The 12,253-nt window shown below is 40.2% G+C and overlaps 1 protein-coding gene and 1 pseudogene across 1 annotated transcript in view; one reads left to right on the top strand and one right to left on the bottom strand.

Moving 5' to 3' along the window:
- Window positions 1-12,253, top strand: part of LOC141139305 (protein eva-1 homolog C-like) — a 419,753-nt gene that overhangs the window by 50,580 nt on the left and 356,920 nt on the right. The window lies entirely within an intron of this gene.
- Window positions 8,132-11,933, bottom strand: LOC141140382 (serine/threonine-protein kinase SBK1-like; annotated as a pseudogene).

Raw genomic sequence — 12,253 nt, 5'->3', positions numbered from 1 at the left:
CTTGTTCTATTAAGCTTTGACAATAAAACCTGGAGGATGATTGGTTTCTATGCAGAGCTGCATCAGATTTTGCACTCCGTTTTAGTAAACCCCCAATATATTTAGGGAGAACAGGGTGGATGCATTTTTGAAAATTTAAAACATTCATGTTGCTTGCAAAAAGAACCAGACTGTAATGCATAGAAACTTGAACGTTCTGCAGGTGTTTTTGGTATATATAAAAGAAAAAGCTTTAGATTTTATGTATGGCCTTTTGGTAGATGGCAATTAACTTTAGATTACGTCAATCTAAAGACCTTTGTGGACTTAAGACGAGAATTTAATATATCAAATAAGGCATTTTATAAATACCTGCAGATCAGGCATGCCATTCAAGCACAATTTGGGTCACAAACCATTGAATGGACTCAGATTCCCACACTTCTAAAAATTAAACCAGCTGCAACTAAATGACTAATTTCATAGTTATATGCCAGATTGGGGGCTAGAATAAGTGGAGTAGCATCTTCCAGGAGTAGAGCGGAGAGGGAGAGACGTGGGGGCAATGACTATGGAACAATGGGATAGGATTTTAGAACAAGGAGACTTGGTCTTGATGCCTCCCTCGCAGAAGGAATCCCATTTGTTCCTAATTCATAGTCTACTATACCCCCAAAAAAAGTTTAAATTTGGAAGGCGACAAAATGATGAGTGCCCCAGATGTAAGGCATCAGGAGATCTGATCCATATGGTGTGGAAATGTCACCAAGCTATTTAGATACTGGGTGGAGATGGTAGATGGGATATATAAAACCTTTGGGATCACATTAAAACTAGAGGTCAAGACATGCCTATTAGGGAGCTTGGAGGAAGGTAGAGTCGCCATTGAAGTAGTGTTAAGATGCCTGTTTCAGGCGAGAAAATTAATAGCACAGAAATGGCAGGCAGACTCCCCCCGACAGTGGAGAACTGGGTTGAGACCATTAATTCAATGGTTTGGAGCGAGAGAGCAACATGTATTGGGCAGGGTAATCACAGCAAGTTTGAAAGAATGTGGAGGCCCTGGCTGGACGAGATGGGGTGCCCCCTCCTAAGGGGACGGTGAGGAGCGGATACGAGGCACTGGATGCTTTTCTTTGTCTCGGTCTATCTTAACAATTATCTTTCTGTAAGTGAGGTCTCCAGAACGGGACGCATTATTCGAATTGAGTTCTCACTAAAGATCTATACAGGGGGAATAAGAACCTCCATTCCTCCTGCTGGTGATCCAGCTAGTAATGCATCCTAGATTTCTACATGGCTTTTCCCACTTCCCTGCTCACACTATTTGCTTGTTTTTTTGCATTCATCCAAAAGTACCCCAAATCTTTTTTTTCTTTTGTAGTGCCTGCCAATACGGTACCCCCAATGTTGTACACTCGGAGTTTTTCCCTAGATGCATTATTTTGCATTGAGAAATATTGAACTGCAGTCTCCACTGCTTTGACCAATCTTCCAGCAATGCCAAATCATGTTCCATGTTAAACACCTCCCAGGGATATCAACCCTATTTCACACCTTTTTTTGTCATCAGTGAAAAGACCTACCTTGCCCAACAAATCTTTAGTTATCGCTTACATAGAGATTAAATAGACCCAGACCCAGTACACGGAGCCTTGTGGTACCCCACTAGTGACTGCTGAGTGAACCCCATTTTACAACCACTCTGGCTTATAAACAGTGTTACAACCACACTCTGGAAAGAACAGTACTCTCCTTTCATTTGCTCCCCCAATATTCTGTTTCAATGCCGGGAGTGAAGAACTTCCCTAGCACCACAGGTATGGAGGAACATGCCACTCATTCCAATGGGGAGAGTACATAGCTATGTGTAAGCAATGGCTTGAGCAACTCACAGGGTGGCTTCTCCTTTTGGAAGCCAAACTGAGTACTGGACAAGGGATGGGAAAAGTTAGTGTGTGCTAATTTGCCATTTGTGAAATATATCTTTTGATACACGGAGCATGCTCAGTCACTTTGCCATTTGACATCTGATAAGTAAATGGTAGATAATGCACTTGCTCTCCATCTCGCATAGCTCTAAACCAAAACTCCCACAGCTGTCTTCACAAACCACACACAGTACCATTGCTGATGCAAATTTTAAATGAGTAACAATTTTTGTGTTTAGTATTTCCAAATGATTAAACCTCAAAAATGCATTAATCCAAATCAAAATGCAATTCCTAAAATTCAGGGTTAACACTATGCTACTTGCAAACCAATAAAACGCCAAATATCACAGAATAAATCAAGAAACCAAACTCCTGTCTGATGTAATTCCACCACATAGAGGTAAATGCCTAAAGAAATTTGGTATTTAGGTGTAGAAGGGTTCCACCACCATTGCAAATCTTGCCATATGTGTTCCATGGGAAAGGACAAGAAGCAGCCTTGTGAATTCCACACCAGCACCAATTGTAGCCTCTTACCAAGCAAAAAGTCCCAAAATTAGAGATGGTCCTATAGCAGCATGCTGACAGTAATCGGCCATAACCAGCCTTGGAACCAGATGAAATGTCAAATGGGTTGGTCAATGGCACTCAGGACTTCCAGGGTACATCTGCATTGATTAACTTTTTGCACCCCAGGGACTTAGAGCTGTTTAACACCACAGAGATGGGGGCTCCATGCATGTAGCAGCACAGTGGCTAACTGGTTAGCACTTCTGCCTTGCATTACTGGGCTTTTTGGTTTTGGTTCGAATCCCAAACATGCCACTATCTGGTTAGAGGTTTGTATGTTCTTCCTCTGGTGTTGGCTTTTTTTCACAAGGTATTATATTTGATGGGTTTCACACAATGGAAACAAAATGAAATTATAGATAAAGCAAGTGTGGGTTTGACAAAAACAGATTTGGTGTGAGACATATATTGAAGTATGGTGTGATACTGCATCCATATTTAAATGTTGGCTGCTGACAAATGTGCTTGTCAAAAATTTGTGTGAAGCAGCCCTCACAAAGTTGACATTTCCTACTTTCACTGTTAATGGCCAGAGACTTGGACATTTGATCTTTTCCATTATACACTGTACAGATGCATATGCTTATATAGCTGATACTTTCTTTAATTTGCCAAGAGTGTGCGTTTCTGATCAACAGGTGAGCGCTTGAGGCATACATTTAGAGACAGAATTACACTGGTGGGTGTGTCTTTTTTACTGGGTGGTGTAGGTGTGCTATCCAACCTATGTTTTATATAAAAGCCTGCACTAGTGTGGTTTGCTTCGCCTAAAAAGAGGCCAGATTATTTGTGGGCAGGGTGCTATAGTGTGCACAATGACCCACACCGGCTGTGGTTTGATGAATGATTTGTCTGTTTTCTGTAAAAGTAGATTTTTGTGTCCAGTGTGACCATGCATATCTGGTATGTGAGCCTCAGTTGACCCTTCTCTTTTGATTGCTACTTACAAATCTTACGTTCAACTCCTAAGGTTCTAGTTTCCTAAATAGTTTTTATAAAAATGAAGCTTCCTGCTAACCCTACCCAAAGTGTGTGTGTGTGTGTAAATTTTAGAAGGGTGTAGTTATTGTGCTGCTTTTATTTATTTTTTTTTGTCATTTTATATCTTGTCTGTTTTTGTTTAACTCTGCACTTAAACTTTTGATGGGGATGGGGTGATGAGTCGTGTTACCCTAAAATGTTTGACATGGTTAGTATTTGCCTTATTTTTGTCCCTGCTGTACGCTATGAAATTTAAGGCATGTCCAATTTTAAGTGTTTCTTTTAGATTGTAAACGTTTTAGTGCAGGGCCCTTCTAACCATATTGTAAATTGCTGTGAATATTTTTTTTTTAAGTTTGAATGTATTAACATGCCTTCCAATCTCAAAACTACTTTTGCTACAAAATAATTGTATTCTGCAAACATACAGTGGGGCAAAAAAGTATTTACTCAGCCACAAACTGCAAGTTCTCCCACAAAAACTTTTAAAAATCAGACAATGTGATTGTCTGCATTTGTTTCCACATTTTGTCTTAGTTGAGGTATACCTATGATGACAATTACAGGCTTCATCTTTTTAAGTGGGAGAACTTGCACAATTGGTGGCTGACTAAATACTTTTTTGCCCCACTGTATACTGTATGTACTGTACATAAAAACACTCACTAAAACTTTTATACTTGTGTTTTTGTATGAATAAGCTTTAAATAGCTACCCTTGTCCTGGACTGAGCCAATTATTGGTGCCGAATGTTTTCACAGAAGCTTCAATAAGCACCTATTGTCTAAAAGTCATGCAGTCATTTAGACTCCATTCACACCTGAGTGTAGCGATTTACTGGCATATATTGGTTAGTTTTTAAAAGCAGTTTTGCAGCTTTTTTTTAAAGCATTTTAGAAGTGTATTACACAAGTTTTACAGCTTCAGGCATTTTTGTTTTGCCAATAGGAAGCACTAGGGTGAGGAGAGGAAATGGGGGGTGGAGATCTGCTATTTGAGTGTAAAACAAAGTTAGGCATTTATTTTAAAGTCTATGGGGCAAAAAAAAAACTCTTGTAATCTGCCAAAAGAAGCTCATGTACTTTGAGCGTTTTGCACCAGGCAACAGAACGCTCACATGGGGCGGCACAGTGGTGTAGTGGTAGCACTCTCGCCTAGCAGTAAGAAGGGTCGCTGGTTCGAATCCCAACCACGACACTACCTGCCTGGAGTTTGCATGTTCTCCCTGTGCCTGCGTGGGTTTCCTCCGGGTACTCCGGTTTCCTCCCACACTCCAAAGACATGCTGGTAGGTTAATTGGCTCCTGTCTAAATTGTCCCTAGTATGTATGAATGTGAGTTAGGGACCTTAGATTGTAAGCTCCTTGAGGGTAGGGACTGATGTGAATGTATAATGTATATGTAATGCACTGCGTAAATTTGAAATTTAGTGTTTTCATTTTCTTGTCTCCAGTTTTAAGAAGACTCGCTGAACCAAATGCATAAACAGCTCACCTGAGGCAATGTAGGCTTCTGGCTATAACCATTTTCTGGGTCATGATGAAATAGTCCAGGGTGTTAAACATTGGGTAGGTGGTGATGCCTTGGTTGTTGTACCAAGAAATGGGCATGAAGAGATCCTTTAGAAATGCTTTTACCTTGTGCCTGTCCTTTCTCACCAATTTCATGGGCATTGTTTTACCTAAACACAAATGAGATGTCAGCTGTCAGATTCTAAACTGTATTGGTTCAGAAGGGACTGACCCCAGATTCGAACTATGTATGGGCAGGCCAATTGTACCCAAGTTGATTAACCATGCTTTGCTGGAAAGAAAAACCACCATCTATGGCAGACTTAACGTCACACAAGGTTTTCATTGTTCATAACAAACACTTGGCTCTTGCTTTTTGTATTATACTGTGCTAGAAACACGAAGAGAAACAGTTTCATTGCCTAAAGATGAAATAGGTTTTTTTCATTCCTTTTGATTATAAAAAAAGATTAAAAAAAAGTGCAAAAAAAAAACAGCCATTTTATTTTTTGCAAACTGTTTCAATGGGATCTCCTAGAAGGTGGTTTTTTTTTTTTTTTTTTTTTTTTTTTTTTTTTTTTTTCCCTATAGGAATCAATTGTATTTGTTTTCAAACCAGGCCCATATCATTGAGAGCAAGTTTGCCATTAAAAAAACTTCAGCTAATATTTTAGAATCTTTCGTTTTTCTATCAAATCTTCAGTAAAGACATTTTTAGTACAGTGTTAATTTTGACCAATTTCGATTTTAGTTATAGCCTTGACTTAAATACCATTTGCAATTGTTTTGTCTAAAATTTAATGGGTTTAGTTAAGTTGTAATGCATTTAAGCATTTCTTTAGAATTGCCAAAATTATATACGCCTGGAGTAAAAATTCAACATATTTATGGTGTTAAGTGTTGAACATGCACTACAGACACAAATTTAGCTGTTGCGATATGAAACGCCTTTTTTAAATAAAACCAATTTTCATAAACAAATATATTGCTTTTTGACAAGCAGAAGTAAAACTTGAAAATGTAAAAAAACACACCCTGTAAATTCTATTGAAACAACTACATTTTATAAGAAAAGCCTTTCATGTTTTGAAGCTTAGTAGATACTCCCCTACATATTAATTTTGATGTCAAATTTCAATTTGGTTTTAGTCATCGTCTTGACTAAAACGCCATTTTAGTTATTCGTGTCAACTAAATTGCTAGGTCGACAAAATGAACACAGGTTTAGTATATGAGGTGTCCATAATGGTCGTGACAAAGCATGCTAAGCTTTCTACCTATTGCTAGTACACATGGGCTGAATGTTGGGTGGCATCGATTGGTTCAATAGAAACCAGCCAATATTCGGCCCGTGTGTACAGCAGCCAGGTCAGACAAAAGCCAGCCCTTCGTCTGGATTCTGTCAAAGGTCATGACCAAAAGGTCCGATGGCCAACTCCTGATTCTGGAGTGTTCTGGCGGGGGTTTGTGAGGGGCTGTCAAAACACAATAGCTCAGCAGGGGAGATCTCTGTACAAATATTGGATTGTAAGTACAGCGGCTCCGCCCTGAGCTGTAGCGTCATTTTTTTTTTTTTTTTTTTTTTTTTTTTGTTTGTTCAACAAACTAACAAACTAGTAGTGTGTACTAGGCTTTAGGCTGCTCAAGAGTGCTGGCTGTTTCTTTAAGACAGGAGTCCAACCACTGGACCGTGGAATCTCTCTGGCGTGCCAAGCGGCATGAGAGAAGCGGGTGGATGAGAGACCAGAGAGATGACATCTCTCACCACCTGCCCTGCATCACCGCAGTTCCGCCCTCACTGTGCAGCCCTGGGCAGCAGAGAGATTACATCATCTCTCACTGCCCGCACTTAGTCTGGGAGCCATGTGATGAAAAGCTGGGGAGAGAGACTGCCAGATCTGCTGTCATCAATTTGCCTTTACATTTAAAGTGACAAGCTGCATCTGGTATTTTTTGGTGGAAAGCAACAGTGGGAAGCTTCAGTTGGAGGTGGGATAGTGACAATCCACATTTGGTGAAAGGTGAACTGACAGGTGACAAGAGACACTCAGAGCTCCCGCTGATTCTGCATTATGGTGAGTTGAACCGTTTCATTTTATATTACAATATAATAGAAATAATGCACTTCAGTCATCCTGGCACCAAATAAACAATGGTGCCATGATTGAAGCTCCAACACCAGCCATTGCCTGCGAAGAACTTAGACCACTTTTACCTGCAGGTAAGCCTAGATTAAGGCCTATCTGTAGGTGCAAGAAATATCTCCTAAACCTACACGGTTTAGAAGATATTTGCAAAAGACAGGCACCGATGTCTATGGTGCATGCGCCGTAGACAACGGCGTGCAGGCACTTTGGAGATGTGTGAACCAGCTCCATAGGGAGCCGGTCACAATCTCCTGACGTGTGAATTTAATGCAGGGAAATTCGCATCCAATTTGCAACATTGTGAACTGAGCCTTATGTGGATTCAAAATGTAGAAATGATCAACCCCCCTAACCTCCTATTAAAAATTTGTGCCTATGGAAACTGTAATAACGCTAAGAGCAAAACCACTCATTTAAAGCTTTAGCTCACTAAAAAAAAAATCAAGTGAGCTTAAAAGGTTAACAAATGTATGTCCCTATACCTACCAAGATCTTACAATTGACTGTTTTCTCACTAGATCGGTTATACCTTTTTTTTTTTATTTATTTTTTTTTTTGGGGGGTTTCGGTTTCCTTCATATATGTTGGTATAAAGAGAAGCTACCAAGATAAACTGTGAAAGGTGCCATTGCTAAATAGTATTATTCAGGAATTCTATAGTACCAACAGTTTGTCCAATGCTTTACAAAATGAAGGCACAGTATGGTCAAAGTAACCCCCCCCTATCGTTTTCAGCCAAAGAAGCTGCTATCTTTGCCTCTGTTTAATCTACAACTGCCATGATGCTGCACATGTGATCAGTTATGACACCAGCCATTGGATGGTTTGGTTGAGAGCACAACCAGTGGGAGTGTAACAAGCGCCAACACCAGTCATTTCCCCGATAAATTGCCCCCAAAAAAAGTATTTTTTGGCAGTGCCCCTCCCGAGACTAGACTCTTGATCTGCCCCTGATGGGTACTGCTGTTGCATTTTCAAAAGAAGCACCGTTTATTTGAACAAAAGCAAATTCAAGAGGCAGAATCATTCACAACAATGCATTCTATGTCACCATGATTTTCTATAATGTATTTGTCTCCCTCAAGTACAATTACTTCGCTCTCGCTGTCTCCTTTTACAACCTCTTCCTTTTTCTCCTGTTCCAGAAGATAAATGTCTTTTTGGGTTGCATCTTCAAAGTTCCAAGGGAAATGAAGATGGCTTAGAACAACTCCTACTTGGTTCCTGCAGCTGGGGTCTTGGGCAAAAAGTATATGAAATAAATCCTGAATGCTCCTGTTAACGTTCTTCCAACCATTTGGTGGTGGCATGTGGCCAATGTTCTGCCAGTAAACGAACCTTTGAAACAATAGATTTTCAACCAGAGCCATTTGCCACGGATAGTTTCCAGTGGGAATAATGTACAAAATACCAAGGGCCCAGAGGTCAACACTAGGATCCATGACAATTGACTCCGTGCGGTTTAGTTTACAAAGTTCAGGAGACATGTACTGGTTGATGGGTGACATTGATGGAACAGTACCGACAAATTGAGTTAGTACAAAGTCACTTAGTTTGATGTTATGACATCTCTTGTCCATAAGTAAAATATCTGGCTTCAGGTCCTTATGCACCAGTTTTTTTACTGTGCATGTATTCAAGAGCCTGGGTGATCTGTAATGAACAGCGCTTAACCAGCTTTTCTGGAATTCCCACCTGGAAAAGTTAAAACTATTGTATGAAATTCATGTGAAATATCACATTTTATACAATGTTAATTTCTAAATTTGCAAATGGAATTACATGTTAAAATGATTGCAATGAATCTAAAATATTTCAGCAATGTAGGAAAGATGGGAGGTCTAAGTGATTTAACATTTTACCTGCATCTTAAACTTTGACTAACCTTTCCTATAGAGTGGTGAGAGCAAGTGCCACAGTAATGTGAAGCACAGTGATAGTTCATTTATCCTTCCTGTCAGATTGTATCTGCTAACCTGTACGGGATGCACCGGCAAGAAGATACACTGGCTCTGCTGGAGACCTGCATGGCACCAGCGATCTGCTGATTGCTGGTGCAATGCTTTACAGGCTCCAAAAAATGAAATTCACATTTTTTACCTGCAAAAAAAGTGCATTCATTTTTTTTGTGAAACGTGAACTTATCCTTTTTAAGGTTTTACACCTTCGAACATTCTATGCATGAAGGTGCAAAAACCTTCTGTGCTGCAACTTCATCTTCATGATGGGATTGAGGAAGATCTTGCCCAGAGAATGTAGACTGCAGAAAATAACTGACAGGGATTTTTACCCATCCTTATTTCTTTCCAACCGGGTCAACATTACTTGGTGTGAATGTTTGCAATTTACAGAATGTACCCATGACAAAACACCAGTTACTATTTATTTCCAGGATGTGTGTGTGTGTGTGTGTGTGTGTGTGTGTGTGTGTGTGTGTGTGTCTCGGATGGATGATCAAGTGAAGTGATCCAGCAGGTGCTAATTTTTGGCTGAAAACATAGTGGTCTGAGGTTTCCAGAGGACTTGAATACGTAGAGATGAAGCCCTGGTGTCCAGTAAGATAGACTGAAATGCACACTTCATGCAGAAACTCTTCTCATTTGGTTAGTTCCTTTTTTCACTATTTTTAGGGTAACAAGTCTACCTGTTACAGAGAAAAAATACATTTATTTACAGATAAGATTTGAACATCTAAGACTGATGTACAATACTTGAGTCCATTAACTTTACATAGACTGGATGGTTTTCTTCAACATGTAGTCAGCTCATCTGAGCCTTTGTTAGCAGTGTGTTTAGAGCTATCCATGCAGCTGTATCTTTTGTCCTCTGTATATGCAAAATATGAGGGGAATGGGGATAGTTGCTGAAGGTATCCTACTCAGCCCTCCAAGGGGAAATGAACTATCTTGGTACCGACCACAAAATTCAATTTAAGATAAAATATTTATTACATATAAAAACATATATAACCACTTCAAAATCAAAACAATTGTCCTCTGTAAATGCTAAGTATCGGGGTTGTACATGGAGGACCATCAGTTGTTGTTAAAATCTGTTACCTGCTTAGCTGCATATGTGGCCCACTGCTTTAAGCCGGTCATGTCATAGGCAGTTACAAATATGTCATGAGAGAAACGGGAAGGTTGCTATTGGTAAGCTCCTCTTTTCTTGGCTGTCATGTTGTACCCTCCAAATGTAATATACAGTATATATAGAATCACTGACTTGTATCATGTATGCAAATATGGACTTTGTTAAAAATATTAAGGCTTTCTGTCATGGTTATGCAATAGTTTTGTCTGTCAGCTTACCGGTCTCCATGTGTTCATCTCTAGAGACCAGCTGACTCTCAGCTGACTGCTTTTATAATCTGTCCTCTAGCATGGCTCCACCCCAACTCCTATCAGAGAACTCTATATTAACCTCTGCACTGCAGGCCAGCCCTGCTGATCAACCTTTGTGTGTTTTGGTTTCCTGCCTGCCGTGTGCTTTTTTTTCTGTTACCGACCTTGGCGTGTTCTAGACTATTCCTGTCTGCTCGTGACCCTGACATTTGTCGTGCCCCTGACTCTCCCTGTTTTCCTGTGACCCTGAACCTTGGCATAAACTCTGTTGTCCTTGTCTGCTTGTGGCCCCGACCTCGGCTTATTCCCTTACTATCCCTATCCTGTTGCCTACTGTGGGTGTGAGCTGGGGGACCCTGGGGGTCGCGACCTGGAGCCAGTTGCAGCCCAGTCCATCCTCACCACTAGAGGCTCTGGTGAACACCTGCTGGCTCTTAGACTCCGCGCCCCAGGGAATCTTACGCTCTAACCCCGGTGGGATCTGAGTTGGTGTTCCAGCGGCCCTGCCTTCCTTACCACCCTGACTCCCATTCGCAGCAGTCAGCCATAGGGTCCACTACCCTGCGGTGCACTCCTGATCCCAACGGTGTGAATCTGTCACCTAGCCTCAAGGTGACCCGACGCTTTCTCTTGTGCTTAACTAGCACTTTCAAGAGGAATTAATAAAAGGTGGTCTTCTTGCTTTTACCTATGGCAAGGTTATGTTAAAAACATGTAAGAGGATTGAATTGAGACAGGTTGAAAGACAATTATTTTCTGGGGCAGCCATGCAAGTTGCCTTATTGGAGTTTTGTCCTGTTCTTATTCAGCACTGACAAGATAGGAAGAACTAGTTGATCTTTGTGCATTATAGTCTTTAACCCAAACTTCTGTAACAAAGCCCATATGTCTAATAAGGTGACTTTTTTTTTTTTGTTTTTTTTGTAAAGATTCAAATGTTTTATCTGTTCTATAGGTTCAAACAATTGGGCAAATTAGAAATACTAATACATGAAAGTAGGTGCTGCTACCTCCCAGTGTTATAATATGGATTTACCACCAGTGCTCTGGCAGAGGCAGCAAGATTGCAGAGTAAACAATGGAGTGCCGGCTTTTCTAAATCAGAAATACTCTTTGTAATTAAGAGAATTCACTTACCCGTTTCCCTGTCTACAGCCCTCACAACTTCACCATAAGTACCCTCGCCAAGCTGTTCCAGGTTTTTATATTCTTTCAATCCCACAAGTTGAGTAGGCTGCCATTTTGAATAGAGAAGTTTAGACAGGAGCCAAGCCAGGAAGCTTCAAACCTTCATTAGAATGCAAATCGAATCATCATCTGAACGTTATAAATCAATGTGACTCCTTTGTGTCTACAGTGTAAACAGGTCCCCATCACAGTGGGTAGCAGGGAGTGCACATGTCTTTATTTTCACTGTCATCAACATTACCAATCTGAAAACAATTGAACCTCTGAGGGCGTTTGACATGTTCAGATTAAAACTTTTGTAGTAAAAAGGGGTTTTAAAAGTAAAACATGTTAGATTTTATCCTTTACCTACTTTATGGGATCAGGCAATAATTCAGCTTTGAGGTGATCAAGGAGAAAACTATAGCTCTATGCAAAACTGGTATTGTAGATAAAATACACTTGGTTACAAATGACTACTTCTCACTACACCAGTCTTGGTTTTAGATATCTTCTGTTCTAATAATTTTTTGGACTTATTATTCTATAAAATTTCATAAACCATTTTATTACCATAGCGTCACTCCTAATATGTTGTAGTACAGAACGCTTTGTAACATC

Source organism: Aquarana catesbeiana, linkage group LG04 (assembly GCF_042186555.1).
Source record: "Aquarana catesbeiana isolate 2022-GZ linkage group LG04, ASM4218655v1, whole genome shotgun sequence".
NCBI classification, from domain to species: domain Eukaryota; kingdom Metazoa; phylum Chordata; class Amphibia; order Anura; family Ranidae; genus Aquarana; species Aquarana catesbeiana.
The sequence above is the reverse complement of the archived record's forward strand: the minus strand, read 5'-3'. Positions and strand labels throughout refer to the sequence as shown.